Source organism: Pinus tabuliformis, chromosome 8 (assembly GCF_031772625.1).
Source record: "Pinus tabuliformis cultivar Carrire ecotype Pingquan chromosome 8, CPIR1, whole genome shotgun sequence".
NCBI classification, from domain to species: Eukaryota; Viridiplantae; Streptophyta; class Pinopsida; order Pinales; family Pinaceae; genus Pinus; species Pinus tabuliformis.
In genome coordinates this window covers 861,371,587-861,387,098 of record NC_142294.1, presented here as the reverse complement: position 1 = coordinate 861,387,098, position 15,512 = coordinate 861,371,587, and the positions used below count along the sequence as shown (strand labels likewise).

The following is a 15,512-nucleotide window of genomic DNA, read 5'->3' as shown; positions in this document are numbered from 1 at the left end:
GAAAAATAATTAAAAAAATCAAGCAAAAACCCTAACTAATAAAATAATAATATTTTAATGTTAATAAATCGACGGATGAGATCAAGAGATGTCTTGATCCTCATCAACGGTCGAGATCATTTCTACATGGATCACTTGAACTAGCCGTTAGGATCATTTCCTTTATATAGGGTCTTAGGGGGTCATTTCAAATCATCTGATCTGTGAGTCTGTACTGAAAGCTCTCTTGTAAACTGATTTCTGATTAATAAAAAGACTTTGGGGTTTCAAACTGGCTGGTGTTACTCTCTGGAACTGCTGTGAGGTGTTTGAATTTCTGCATATTTCAGTTTTTCAACAGTTAAAATAGCTGAATTTTTTTTTAGAGCATTGTGAGCACAGGTATCTTGCTCACGTGCTAGGGTCTGAATGCTGTAGGGTTTCTGGAAAATGGCAGGTATCTCCATTTTCTTTTGAAATCTAGCAGCATCTCTTGCCCTTGTTTGCTGATGCTTGCTTGAGGTGTGCAGGAAACTTTAGGGTGAAGGTTATTTGTGGGCGTTTGGGGAAGTTCTGGGCTGAACCAGCCGACTCCCACAAGCACTTTCTGTGCAGAGCCCAGCTGATTGTGCTCTGGGTTAATCTTTTAAATTTTATTTCGTGTTTTACATGGAGAGATTTTCTTTATGATTCACAGTGAAGTTCAAGTTTTTCTGATATTTCGAAAATATTCTGCTCTTATTGCCAAATCTGGCCATTAAAGGGCCAAATCTGTACATTAATAAACTGTTCTAGGGTTTTAATTTTCCTGATTTAGGGTTTCAGATTTTTTACAGTTTTCTTTTTATTAGGGTTTTGTCTGTTTTGGCAATTGCAGGACTGCTGTCAAGGTTAACACACCGACACACTGTGCATGAGCAGCAGTTTTCAACGAGAGGCATTTTTTGGTTGCTGGTTTATTATATGCGTGAGATTGCGTCCTACCTACAACCCTCAGATCTTGGATCTGTCACCACGAATTCAAGCAGCAGCTCCAGCCACGTTTACACATTTCTGATACGCCTGTCTGCAAAATCGATTTAAAGCTGCATCTCAGGATTATATTGCCAGAGTATCTGATCCCATTTTCAAAACGATTTCAGAAATCACGCCCAAGCAACAGCATTTGGTCACATAACAGGAGAAACTGATTCCAAACAACGTTTCTCAATCCTCAGTGTGAAAGAGTCATTGTGGGTTGAAACCATTCGGATCAGTGGCGCAAAACGTTGAGACCGTAGCTGAGATTTTCGTGGGCCTGCAGTCATCATCGAAATGCCTTTGGTTAACGAACGAAAAAGTGCTCAGTTTCCCTTCACCTAAACGAGCAGCAGTTTCCAGCATCGAATCCATCAATTCGCACACGCAAGTGACTCGGTTTCCCTTTCGGCGGCTGAGGTAGCGTCTCTTTCCCTTCATTACGCAGATGATCGACGCTCAGTTTGGTCATAATCACGCAGATCAGGGTAGCGTTTCCACTTCTATGCGTTCGATTTTTTGAAATCCGCAGGTAATCGTTCACTGTTTTACGCATTAGTTAGGGCAGTCGTATTTTGATTTTTTTTTTTTTTTTTTGTAAATGATTATGTATATATTGGTTGCATAGTTTAGACTTAGGTTATTTGATTTCTTTTTCGTTTTGTTTTTTAAAATATATGAAAATGCAAAAAAAAAGGGTACGTAGGGTTTTGTTAGATTTTTTAATTAAACTTTCTTTATATATATTTATTATTTTAGGTTTAAGTTTCCATATAGTTTTGTTTAGATTTTAATCTTAGCTTTAGGTTTAGCTTTAAATTTGTATAGTTTTATGTTATTTTTAGATTTAACGTAGGTTTGGTTGAGCTTTATAAAAAATCAAAAAAGCAAAGGAAATGCATTTTTAGATTTAGTTTGTAAATAATTCTATTTAGTTTAGAAATGAATTTTTGTTAAGTTACATTTAGATTTTAGTTAGATTTTACATTTTTGATATCTAGAGTTTTGGGTTGTGTTAGATTAATTTTAGTTTAAATTTCTTTAACTTTGGTTATATTTAGCTTTTAAAATAGTTTTAAAATTTTGTTATAAAAAAAAAAAAAAATAATAAAAAAAAAAAAAAAAAAATATATTTTTGTTATATTTTAATTTGATTTTTAGTCTAGTTTAGTTTTTTTTTTTAAAAAAAAAAAAAAAAAAAAAAAATTTAAAAAATAAAAATTTTGTGGAAAATCATTTTGCCAATCTCAGTGGTTTTTATGTATATCTTCCATGCTGGGATCTAAGTTTTCAAGCCGAGATGCGAAATTGATATCTGGATTAATGGTTTATAATTCTCGTGGTATTTTAAGGAATTTATCTGTTCAAACTTTCAGTTGCTGGATATCATTTTGAGCATTGTGATTTAGTTAATGATAGATGATTACTGTTCATGTCCATTTTTCTTTATCATTTAAAAAGTAATCATTTAAAAATTGACTCCACAAGGCACTGGTCTGTTAAAACTCTAAATCCATCTAGTACTTTTCATATCGTGTCTCGTGTCTCCCAACCAGCTGTTTGGCAGTTGGTCTTCACTATCTCGCAGGGTCTACCCCCCTTAGCCGCGGGAGACAGGCTTAAACGGAGAGACCGGGGATCAGAGTGACAGCCCCCGGTCTGAGCGTTGTCGTGCCAGTTTGCGCGACAACAGAGTCTAAAACCACTGAACGCTTTTCTAATAAGTTCTTTAAAACTTCAGCGCCAACTGAAAAGAAAGTTACAACTCCCTAGAACTCTAGAAAAGCATTCTTCTCCAGCACCCACTGGAAGGATCCCCAACGCCCTAAGTTTTTATCAACAATTAGTTGAATGCATGCACCAACACCCTAGCAAGCACCAACTTGCGCTACCACCACCCTACCACCACCCTACCACCCTAATGTGTTTTCAGGCACCCACCTGAAGGTGACTTCAACCACCTCCCTAACACGACCCTACCATCCTAAAATGACAAGAATTAATTAGAAAAATGTGGACTCTCATACCAGGGACAATGATCCACTTACAATGATATACAATGATTTTCTTTGATTGACCAATTAACCCTAGACCTGAAGCCCTTGTCCCAACAACACACTCTAAACCCTTGTACCAACCACAACCACTCTGACCCAATAACTATTAGTTTTTGTAGCATCAGATGTGTTCTAGCGATGATATTTGGTGGATAGGCTAGAAAACATGAGATCTCCAAAACCCAAAAATCGTTTCTGGAAATTCCGCCTAGAAGTGTCTCAATTAGATTATTAACTGTTTTTTAAATCTTAAGTCTAAACTTAGGGAATATGGTTAATTAATCAATATTAATTGAGATAGGGTGAGAATCATCTAGAAACTCACACGGATCAATCCAGAGATGATCCTAGCCATTGATTAAGTTTTAATCTTGGCTGTTGGTACTCCAACAGAAGATTATAAGAGGAGATCGATGTGGTGATGGAGAGTGCACTTGAGACACTTGAGCAGTTCGATTTCTTGGAAGATCAATTTCTAGAGTAGCAGCAGTCAGTTGTCGGAGAGAGCTAGAGATCGAAGCAGTGTGAGGGGAAAAGACAGTGAGGCTGGAGGAAGTATTCCAGATCCAGTGAGTGCATTTGTAGAGAGGCAGAAGAGCCATAGAGAAGCTGACATAGGGGTAGCGCAACAACTTCTAGAGACAAGTTTGATTTTCTGAGAGGGAAAGACGTCTTCAATTCCAGAGGCTAGGAAGGAGTCCCAGAGTGCCGGAGAAACATCTTTCCAGCTAGCAGAGGGCATAACGACTTTATCAGAGTCCAGTGAGAGGCTTGACGTCAAGCAGGTTGCGTAGAGGCTGACGCAGAGGGTCAGAGGGCCGAGTTTTTGAAGGCAAATTGTGTCAGGGATTGCCTGTGGGGTGAGGAAATTCCTCACTAGATTTTTGCTAATGTTTTTCTCTGTAGGATTGCCATATTTCGACATCCAGTCATACTCATAATTTCTCACTGCTGCATAATAATAAAACCCTCGGTTGCTGCATCGGTTTTCCCAACTTGGGTTTTTCCAGAGACTTTTGTCTAAAAATAATTGTGTTAATCTTATGTGTGTGTGCTAGGATTTCTCAGTTTTCAGTATTTTATTTTCCGCAATATTTTTATGGTGAAAATTGCAGTTGTGATTTTATTTGTTGTTTTTCGTAGCAAATAAATTGCATAATTAAATTTTTAGTTAGAAGAATAATTTCCAGTTGCTGCAATATATAAAAATTTGACATGGTATCAGAGCATAATTGATCAACTGGAGAGCTCAAAAACAAAGGAAAGGAATTTTGCTGCTCATCAAGGGCGGCAGACCGAAATTCCCAAGGGCAGCGCAGTATTCCTCCCAAGAGGTTGAGTTGCTTGAGGAAGACCAATTTTTTTGAGTGGGGTAGAAAAAGTCAATCCTTCTAGATCAAGTGATTCTAGAGGCAGAGGGAGCAGCTCAGTACTTTCGTTGGGAAGATCTCTAGCTGGACGCAAAGGGTTTTTTCAGCAGTTCGCTAGAGCAGAGCCAGTGGTGGGTGCAAGAGAGAGAAGCACACAGTTGAGGGAAAATTTTCCTCAGGGAACTTCTAGTCTTAGAATTTCGATTTTCATTGCAGATTGACAATAGTTGTGACCAGATCTTCTCACTCCAGAAGGGAGTGCGAGTAGCAGAGCAGCAACCGAGTAGAAGGAAAGAGGAAGTTTTCGACAGTTCGTTGAGATGGCCACTGCTGGGCTTCGTGATCAGAACAGGTTGGATGGAGCTTCCAACTACATCATCTGGAAGGCAATGATGTCCTTCCTTCTAGATGAATATGGCTTGAAAGCCTACATTGATGCTGTAGTGGCAGTTCCCACAGATGCATATCAGCAGAAAGAATACAAGAAGGAGATGGCGCGGGCGAGGCGATTGATCTTGTATGGAGTCCAAGATCATGTTGTCTCACATATAGCTGGCAGAGATACTGCCAAACAGATGTGGGATGCTTTCTCCATGTTGTACCAGGGTACTTCCGAGCAGCAAAATATGTACCTAGAGGAGAAGCTAAGACTCATTTGGATGTAGAAAGGGGAAGGCATAGACCCCTTCCTTACCAAGCTTCAGGAGGTTCGAGACCAGCTGTTAGCTGTTGGGGCAACGCCTCAACCCACATAGCTAGTGCAATTGGCACTCAATAGCATCTCAAAAGATTGGCCAGACTTTGTCCAATGCATATTGGGAAAAAATAGGCTACCAGACTGGGATAGAATGTGGGCCGATTTGTAGCAGGAGGAGTTGAGACGAGCTCTACTAAAGAGCTCCATCAAAGACATTAGTAGCGGATCGAAGACGATGAAGGAGGAGGAGAATGTGGCCCTTGCATCAAAGGGTCCCAGTTAGCGACAGGGGGAGTAGAGAAAGAAGAAGAAGGACCTGTCAAAGGTCAAGTGCTTCAGGTGTGGTGAGCTAGGTCACTACAATACTCAGTGTCCTCTCAGGAGGACAAGGAGGAGAAGTAGGAACAACAAGCAGCTTCAGTAGAGATCGATAGGCTTTCCTCTAGGTTGGAGGAAGACTTCGCTATGTTTGTTGATATACCTCCAGGAGTGAGGTGGGATGACTTGGTGTTGTAGCCCCAGATCGCTACAGTTGGGTAGGATCCTTGAGGAGTCCACCTCATGGATCATTATTTGGCTATGGGGCCCCACAATATTCAGTAGCAGGATAGATCAGTGGTAGTTGATGCAGTCAGACTTCGAGTGACAGTGGCAAACTAGTAACAGCCAGATACTAGGGAGCGCAGCGCAAAGTTGGTAGCAGTGTAGTTGGCACAAAGCAAAGTCAGCAACAGCGCAATTCCTTAAGTGACAGTGCAGATGCTAGTAGCAGTCAGAGACTCAGGATATAGATGCATCATACTGGTCATAGTTGATTCAGTTTTTTGGATGCTTTTCAGTTCCAATTGCAGCAACATCAGATGAGAGGGAGTTGCAGTGTCAAATGCAGCACAAATGCAACATATATCAAGAGTTGCGTAGTGGTTGGTGGGTAGTATGATCAGACATCAGCAGCGTGATGGGAGATGATGCAGAGACAGGGTGTTGTGGCATGGAGCACATCACTAGAGCACATTCCTCGCTAAGAGGGAGTGTTAGTTTTTGTAGCATCGAATGTGTTCTAGCCACAAAATTTGGAGTGGCTAGAATACATGAAATCTCCAAAACCCATAAATCTTTTCTGGAAATTCTACCTAAAAGTGTCTCAATTAAATTATTAACTGATTTTTAAATATTTCCTAACTCTGAACTTGGGGAATATGGTTAATTAATCAGTATTAATTGAGATATGGTGAGAATCATCTAGAAACTCACATGGATTGATCTAGAGATGATCCTAGCCATTGATTTATTTTTAATCTTGGTCGTTGGTACTCCAATAGAGGATTATAAGAGGAGATTGATGTGGTGATGGAGAGTGCACTTGAGACACTTGAGCAATTCGATTTCTAGAGTAGCAACAGTCAGTTGCTGGAGAGAGCCAGAGATAGAAGCAGTGTGTGAGGGACAAAGAAAGTGAGGCTGGAGGAAGTATTTTAGATCCAGTGAGTGCATTTGTAGAGAGGCAGAAGAGCCATAGAGAAGTTGATGCATGGGCAACATAGCAACTTCTAGAGGCAAGTTCGATTTGTTGAGAGGGAAAGACGTCTTCAGTTCTAGAGGCTGGGAAGGAGTCTCAGAGTGCCAGAGAAGCATCTTTCCAGCCAGTAGAGGGAAGAACGATTTCATCAGAGACTAGTCAGAGGCTTGACGTCAAGCAGAGGTTGACGTAGAGCTATGTTGCATGAAACTTCAAAGAACCTGGTGTTTTGGGCCGTACCCGCACCCGAAACCGAAACTTCGCTGAAACTCGACCACCATGTAATCATCTATTAGAGTTAATATCAGTGTTGAAAATATCGGTATCGGCAAAATATCGGCGAGGGTCCAGAAAATATCTTATCGGCAATATCGGCGAAAATATCGGCAAATATCGGCAAGCATAAAAAATAATTTTTTCAAATTTTAAAATATAGCCGATATTTTGCCGATATTTTCAAAATATCGCGATATTTTGCCGATATTTTCCGATATTTGCCGATATTTTGAAAATATCGCGATATTTTCTCGGCGATATATCGTTTTGCCGAAAATATCGCGATATTTCCGAATATCGCCGATATATCGCCGATATTATCAACAGTGGTTAATATAGACTTGTTTTTCCTTTTAAATTGTCATCTATGGGTCTTATTCCCTTTTTTCTTGCAAGATAATGTGTTATTCACTTATTTATATATATATATATATATATATATATATATATTTTTACATATACATATATGACGTTTCGGTTGGCGTTTCCATTTTTGGGATGTGATGTTTCTAAACGTACCCATTTCGGAAACTCCGAAACGTTTCGGCGTTTCGTGCAACTTAGATATTTCGGCTGGCGTGTCCATTTTTGGGATATGATGTTTCTAAACATACCCATTTCGGAAACTCTAAAACGTTTCGGCGTTTCGTGCAACTTAGATGCAAAGGGTCAGAGCGCCGAGTTTCGAAATGAAAGTTGTGCCGGGGATTGCTTGTGGGGTGAGGAAATTCCTCACTAGATTTTTGCTAGTATTTTTCTCTGTAGGATTGCCAGATTTCGGCATCTAATTGTACTTGGAATTTCTCACTGCTGCATAATAATAAAACACTTAGCTGCTGAACCGGTTTTTCCGAGGACTTTTGTCCAAAAATAATTGTGTTAATTTTATGTATGTGCGCTAGAATTTCTCAGTTTTCAGTATTTTATTTTCCACAGTATTTTTATGGTGAAAATTGCAGTTGTGATTTTATTCGTTGTTCGCTGAAGCAAATGAACAGCATAATTAAATTTTCAGTCAGAAGAATAATTTCCAGTTGCTGCAATAGATAAAAATTTCACAATAACTCCTTCACTTCCTGTATAAAATTGTCTTTTACAAAACTAACAAGACTCTGAACTTACAATCGCAACTGTACAATGAAGATGACACCTTGAATGCTTATCTGCCTTGCTGTTGTAGAATGATGAGGTATCTACTCTTAATGAAGGAAGCTGCTCAATCTGCTCTACCTTGCTTAATGCCAATTGTGACCACTATAAAATCCAACCAATCCTGTCCACCCTTCAACTGCTCACTGCTGCAGCTTCATTGCCCTTACAGTTGAGATCCATTTAACCTTTCTTTGTCCTTGATGATAAACAATTGTAATGAAACACTGTCCCGCTAAGAGCCACTGTTTACTTTAAAACTGTTGTAGATCTCTTTCTCTAAACAACATTGCTGCTTACCCTTTGTTGAAGTCCTAGACTCCCAACTGCAAGAGTCACTTTTGAATTGTAGTCAACAATCTCTAACTGTAGTAACTGCTTCACTGGTTTTTACCTTAAGTCAACAAGTCTGCTTGCAGGGGTCGGCCTTCATATTTTATAGATGTGCATATATGTGAATGTTGTTGAGTGCGAAACCTTTTGCAACTGATTTCTTGATAGAAGCAGACACAAAAATCTTTTTACTGCTTGTGATTGAATATGAAGAATAATAGTGCTCTGTCCTTGGTTACTCATTTTTCACTGTAGCATACTATATGTATATGGGCAGACCTTTCTTCAAAATACTGGTGACTTTGTTTGCTTTATTTTTCGTATGAATCTTTTTCTTTGCATTACTGTTGTAACTTAACATTGTGTAGTGTAGCAGATATTAAGCTCATACATCACTCAAATGTCTCTAACAAGCAGCGTTACTTCAAAAAAATTGAAGGTCAATCATTGGTTTAGTGCATTTAATCCTTGAAGTTGTTCACCAATACACTGAGAATACTACCACTGTTTTATGGTGAGAATCAACATCATATATTGACAGGGGAACCTTGATCTAAATTACCCTTCATTGGTATGCAATTTCTAAGACTTAGTCTTCAGAATTTGAGTGGATGACCTGTCATAGGTATACTATTGAAGTACCGTCCTTTACCTACAATAATACCTTACCCAAGCAAATCGAAAACAAAAAAAGATATATACACCAAAACTATAATTAAATCCTGATTTGAAGCTCTTCTACACCAGCCTAGATCCATCTTAACCTCAAATCTATCAAGCGTTGAGAGGGATCAAATTTGTAATGTTCCAAATGGAAAAATACATTAGATAACAGAAGCAAATAACTAGCTACAACTATAAATTTCAAGCATGAACAACCATACATAAGTAAACACTGAAATGTGGGCAAAAACTCTGAGCCATTGTATTAATATAATAAATTATGAGTACAATAATTGTGATAAGAGAAACATGAGCTTGCTACAACAAGCAAGGACAAACCAAGGTGACAAATCAATGGCTCAAAGTGTCGGAAAAGCTCTCAGAAGAAACTGTGCGCTGCCTGGCGTAAACTGCTGTTGCAACAAGAAACAACCCTGTATTTGACCCCTCAAAAGTGCCCAGAAATTTCTGTAAATTTTGCTGGAGTCTGCCCACATAAAAAACAGAAAATGCTAGAAATGATTTGGGCTAATTCCACTGACCACTTGGGACCCAAAATTTAAGCTCACTCTTAATTTGTTGCTAAATAATCCTGCTGTTTTGGGGCACCAAAACGCCTCCAAAATTATGCAAAATTAGGAGCAAACTCCTTGAGGCTAGTCCAGCAAAACCCAGAAATGATTTGGGCTAATTCCGACCTCCTGGAATTACCCAAATTTGGTGCTACGCCCTCCTTGACAGTTTCTGTGTCCCCCACAATTCAAACTATTGGATATGTCACCAATTCCTTCTCAATTAGCTGTAGGATTGCCCTGCAAATTTCCTCCAGAAGATGTGAGTGAAATTCCTTCCAAAACCCGACACAAATAAGATGAATTTAGCCCCACAAATTCTGCCCAGTAATACTTCTATGCAGGCCCTAAAATGGTGAGTTTGGCTCTCTTAGGAGGAGCAACTTCAAACCCCGAAATCCTCCACAAATGTTGGTCCACCCTCAATGAAATTTCTCCTAAATTTGCTGGCCAGAATTCCCCTTGAAACTCCTTCAACTCAGTGGTTAGATTTCTGTCCCTGCGTCCTCCTGGAAGTTCGAATTAGCTGAAGCAAGAGTTGACATGTCCCAGGAACTCCAGCAAATATCTCCCCACTGAGTTCTGAAATACTATTAATTTTTTATAACAATGGTATGCTCTATGCTTAAGACAATTTACTTTAATGTTCCTTTAGCAGCCCCTTGACAATGTCCAATTATATCCAGTAGTAATCACATTAAATTATACACATTGACAGTAAATGCAGATTGAACATAAAATCATATATAGAAGATATGCCAAGACAAGAGGACACAAGATGTGGCGGATGCTAGGGACAAACCACAATGTGGGGAAACCCTTTGATCAAATCTTCTTATTATTCTTCAATAGTTTAGCAGAGAGAGAGTACAAATATCATAAGTACAAGCCCAAAACAGATCTGCGAAATCAACAGTCAATGCAACCCTAACCAGAAAGTCAACAATGTTCAAAGTTGTGCCAAATCAACCTCTAATAAGCTCGATCAACATCAGATTAGTACGACCTCTAGAGAGGGTCAAAGTCAACCCAAGACAACTCGGTCAACCCAAACAATCCTTGCTGTAATTTCTGCGGTCAAACAAAAAGTCAACACTACAGTCAATGTGGTCAAATTGTCCCCAATCTCCTCGATTTGCATGCCAAAGAATGTGGCCTAAAAAGATTGAAGTTCTGGCCCAAAAATAAAAGTCAACACTTGGTCAAAGTTCCCAAGTCAACGCTAGTCAACATTGCCCTAATCACAGAAATTTTGGCATCCTGAAATCAGCCTTCCATCCACACGTGCGAAGAAGAGAGACTCCAAGTAGTACGAATCAATCAAGAGAGGAGAGAGAAGATGATGTGATGAGTTGATGATGTCCAAATGAGAGAAGGGTCACTTCTATTTATACACTTCGTTGAGGGTGAGGAGACATCCATTGGGCTTCATGAGCTTACGTTTGACTGAGGCCAACCTTGACAATTTGTCCATGAGAAAGAATAAATTCAAAATTCCATTTCTGGTTGTCAGAATGAGATGATCTTTATATCAAAATTGTACCTCTCGGAAAGAGGAATCCAAAGCAATAATCATCTCCATCATATGAGATATCCTAAGGTGGAAGTTGGCCCTAGTTGCCAATTTTAACACTCCCTCTTAACTAGGGAGAATTCCACTTGCCAAACTATCTGACATCATCATGCTAACCTGTCATCCTGTACCATCAATGCCATCACTGCTCTGCTCTGGTGAACCATGAAGAAATAATGAAGAAGAAATTATCGAGAGTGAGTCATAAGATCATACCATTCTCCACTGACTAAAGTCAGTGCTTGGTCCCAGATCAAGTTGTTCAACACCATGCATCCCAGTAATAGGGAGTACGACAATACACGATGCATCCATCGATAGTGCTGTGGTCCCTAACCATCTTTTCTCAACTCATTAGCCAGATGAGAGGTACTTCCCATGAGTCTCGGACTCTATGGGTAGGTTGTGTGTCGGGGCATCAGCAAGAGAAGGTGAACCACTCATCCATAGCATATGTCAATCGTAGGGGAAGGTGAGCCACTCACCTTGCATGAATGTGTCTGGGTAGGGGAAGGTGAACCACTCACCCTACACACATGTCAACCATAATGGGGTATCACAGGGGAAGGTGAACCACTCACCCTGTATCCAGCGCACCACTAGGGGAAGGTGAACCACTCACCCTATGGTCGCTCATAGCTCCAAGAAGTACCCCACGCCCCCAGGAGCTCTCAGAGCTTTGTGTTCAACTCATACGGGACCCTCATAGGAGGGTCATTCCACGACTCCAAGTCTCTCTCAGAAGGTTAAGAATTTGACCTTCCCGAGAGGCTTTGTGAGAATGTCTGCAACCTGCTCATCTGTCCTGATGTGTTGGAGCCTAACTGCTCCCCGTTGTACCATATCCCGGATAAAGTGGTACTTGATATCAATGTGCTTGGAGCGGTCGTGGAACACAGGATTCTCTGATAGACGGATCCCACTCTAGTTGTCGTAGAAGATCACGGTGGTATCTAGCACGTGCTCAAATAGCTCACTAAAGAGCTTCCTCAACCAAACTGCTTCACAATAGGCCATACTTGCAGCAATGTATTCGGCCTTGGCGGTGCTTAGTGCAACCGATTTAGGCTTCCTGCGCATCCAAGATATAGAAGCAGACCCCAAAGAGAAGCAACACACATACGTGCTCATACGATCCACCACACTGCCAACCCAGTCAACGTTTGTATATCCATGTAGCCTCAAATCCTTGGCAGTGTATCTCAGTCCATAGTGGATTGTGCCCCGGAGATATCTCAAGAGATGCTTGGCAGCAATCCAATGAATGTGATGAGGCTCGACCATATGATGACTCAACATGTTCACAACAAAGCATATGTCAGGATGGGAGTTGACCAAGAACATCAATGCCCCCACAAGTTGACGATACTTGGTAGGGTTCGTCAATTCGGGCCCAACAACACTTCCACATAGCTTCTTAAAGTTGAGTTCCATCGGAGTAGTCACAGACTTGCAATCCACCATCCTACATCTCTCAAGTAGCTTCACAATATATTTTCCTTGAGAAAGGAAAATCTCACCTGGCTTTTGCCAGACCTCCAACCCTAGGAAATAATGCATTAGTCCTAGGTCCTTCATCTCAAACTCAGAAGCCAACTCCCTCTTGCATTGATGAATGAGAGGGTCATCACCTGTCAGAAAGAGACCATCCACATAAAGGACTAGAATGAGAGGTCTGTGTTGATTTTGGGTAGCATCGGATGTGCTTTAGCCACGAAAATCGATGGAGAGGCTAAAGCACATGAGATCTCCAATACCCATAAAGGGTTTGGGTAGATTCTAAACAGTTTGGGAGATATTAAAATAATTAATATTTTTAATGGAGTCCCTAAGTCGAAACTTAGGGAAAATAAAATATTAATGTGAATTAATAGAAAATTGTGTTAGAATGGTCCAAAAGTCATGGATCAAGCCAGATCTAATCTTAGCTATTGATTAGGGACTTAATCTCGGCCGTTGATTTGTCAACGAGAAAAGTATAAGACGAGGCTTGAGGGTCACTTGGAGAATACACCAAGAGATCAAGATTTCGACTTTCTGGGGCTGGGTTTGCTGAGAAAGTTGAGAGAGTGATCAGAGTTGCAGCTGAGGGGCAGTGAATACAGAAGCAGAGAGGTAGAGATAGCACCGGGATGATCAGCGCAGTAGCCGGAGAGAGGGATGCAGAACCAGCCAGGGGTTCACGCAGAGCCAGCCAGAGCTCACACAAACGCAGCCAGGAGCTGCGCAGTGCCTCAGAGGGCCAGTGTGGGTGACGCAGAGGGCTAGACTGATGCAGTGCCTCCAGAGGCTGACGCAGGCCAAGCCAGAGTGACGTTGGGCAAACACTGGGCTAGAGAGACGCTGACGCAATCCTTAGAGGCTGACGTTGGGGTTTCGTGGGGCAGATTGGAGCTGTGGAACTACCAGAGTGTTTATCTGGAGTTTCAGCCAGAATATCTGCTTCCGAGTAGAGAGGTACTACTGCCGAGATTTTTCTCTATTGGGTGAGCTGGATTTGGCACCCAGATTGTATTCTGAAACTGCTTAAGAAATCAAACCCTCAGATAGCTGCACCGGTTTTCCCGCATTGGGTTTTTTTGGGGACATTAGTCCAAAAACAGCGGTGTCACTTGTGTGCTTGTTTCTATTTCCTTCAGTTGATGATCTGTAACGTGTTGACCATGTACTTGCATTTATTTCCAGTATTTACATGGTAAATAACTTGTTAATTAACAGAACAAGTAGGTAGGAATACATCAGTAAAGTGCATGAAGGGTTTCTAACGTGTCAGAGTTAGAAATTCCAACAGTCCATCCTTTTTAACCTTGAAGTATAGGTTCAGGTTAGCATCGCTTCTCGTAAATCCCAACTTCATAAGATAGCTATTGATCCTCTCATACCAAGCCCTAGGGGCTTGCTTCAAACCATAAAGGGATTTCTTCAACCTGCATACATGTGTTTCACGATCTTGAACCTCGAACCCCTCGGGTTGTTCCACACACACTTCCTCCTTGAGCAAACCATGCAAAAAGGCAGTTTTGACATCCATCTAGTGTAGGTTCCATCCTTGCGAGGCAGCAAGGGCTATAATCGAACAGATGGTGGTATATCGGGCAATTGGTGCAAATATCTCATCATAGTCTAGTCCTTCCTTTTGAGAGAAGCCTCAAGCTACAAATCTAACCTTGAATTTCTCAACACTCCCATCAACTCCATGTTTGGTCTTGTAGAGCCATTTTGAATTGACCACTGACTTGTCCTTGGGTCTAGGAACCACATCCCAGACATCATTCTTCATGATCGACTCATATTCTTTGTTCATCGCATCCTTCCAAACTTGTTGCTTTACAACTTCTTCGAATGTACAAGGCTCATATTTTACAATGGTACTCATGGTAGCTAAGTACCCTTGGTACCTATTCAGCTTCTTGCTTTCACGAAATGTCCCTCTTGGTGCAATATGTTTCTCAACATTTTCAAGAGTATGTTTGAGCCATAAAGGCCTTTTTCTTGAAGTAGTGGGCTCACTAGGAGGAGGATCAATGGGATCCATCGGACCTACATCAGGCATCGGTTCATCCTGCTTTTTTGCACCAACATCATCATTGTCCTTCCTTGGGATAGGAAGATCTTAGATCTCTCTAAGAGTAGAATCTTCATCAAAAGTGACATCATGACTTAATTCTATTTCCCTTTGACCAGACACAGATTCTATATGCCTTCGAAGTTTCACTATAGCCCACAAGCGTTCCTTTCTTCCTAGATGCATCTAGTTTGTTTTTCTCTTTCGACACATGAAAATATACGGGACAACCAAAAATTCTAAAATGAGAAACATCAGGTTTCTTACCGGCGAATACTTTTTCGGGTGTCTTGAAGTCCAAAGGTTGATGTGGGCATCGGTTTTGGACATACACAGCGGTGTTTGCAGCTTCTCCCCATAAGAACTTTGGAAGACCTTGATCATGAAGCATAGCCTGGGTAGCTTCTATGACAGTACGATTATTCCTTTCGGCAACACCATTTTGTTCAGGAGTATATGTGGTCGTAGTCTCCCTCTTAATGCCAATGTCTCTACAATAGTCTTTGAATTCATTTGACTCATATTCGGTTCCATTATCAGTCCTCAGTATTTTGATCTTCTTCCCTATTTGATTCTCAACCAAGGCTTTGAAGGATCAAAACCATTTGAATACTTCACCCTTCTTCTTTAAGAAATAGATCCATGTCTTGCAAGAGAAGTCATCCACAAAAATAACACAATGCAAATATCCACCCAAAAATGTCACGGGCAACATACCTGATAGATCAGAATGGACCAATTG

The 15,512-nt window shown here is 40.7% G+C and overlaps 1 protein-coding gene across 1 annotated transcript in view; it reads left to right on the top strand.

Annotated features, from left to right (window-relative positions):
- Positions 1–15,512, top strand: part of LOC149238288 (vanillin aminotransferase-like) — a 452,839-nt gene that overhangs the window by 189,805 nt on the left and 247,522 nt on the right. The window lies entirely within an intron of this gene.